This window comes from Nanorana parkeri, unplaced genomic scaffold, assembly GCF_000935625.1.
Source record: "Nanorana parkeri isolate BGI_ZX_2015 unplaced genomic scaffold, ASM93562v1 scaffold5273, whole genome shotgun sequence".
Classification (NCBI taxonomy): Eukaryota; Metazoa; Chordata; class Amphibia; order Anura; family Dicroglossidae; genus Nanorana; species Nanorana parkeri.
The window spans coordinates 1-206 of record NW_017311533.1 but is presented as its reverse complement, the minus strand read 5'-3'; the positions used below and the strand labels follow the sequence as shown (position 1 = coordinate 206).

General features: G+C 60.2%; 1 long non-coding RNA gene across 1 annotated transcript in view; it reads left to right on the top strand.

Annotated features, from left to right (window-relative positions):
- The window catches only part of LOC108804125, a 5,893-nt gene extending 5,688 nt beyond the window's left edge, over positions 1-205 (top strand). Inside the window, exon 3 of the long non-coding RNA XR_001942332.1 lies at positions 169-205. This is a non-coding gene — a long non-coding RNA (uncharacterized LOC108804125). The remainder of the gene's footprint in view (positions 1-168) is intronic.
- Position 206: the final 1 nt, after the last annotated feature.

Below are 206 nucleotides of genomic sequence, written 5' to 3'. Positions count from 1 at the left end.
AGGGAGGTGGTGGTGGTATTGGGGTGCAGGAAGGTGGGGGTATTGGGGTGCAGGAAGGTGGTGGTGGTATTGGGGTGCAGGAAGGTGGTGGGGGTATTGGGGTGCAGGAAGGTGGGTTTGGGGGTGAAGCGCCCCCATGTGACCCCATTGTCTCTCTCTCTCTCTCAGTACCGGAACGCCAGCAATCCTCTCGCTCACTACGACGT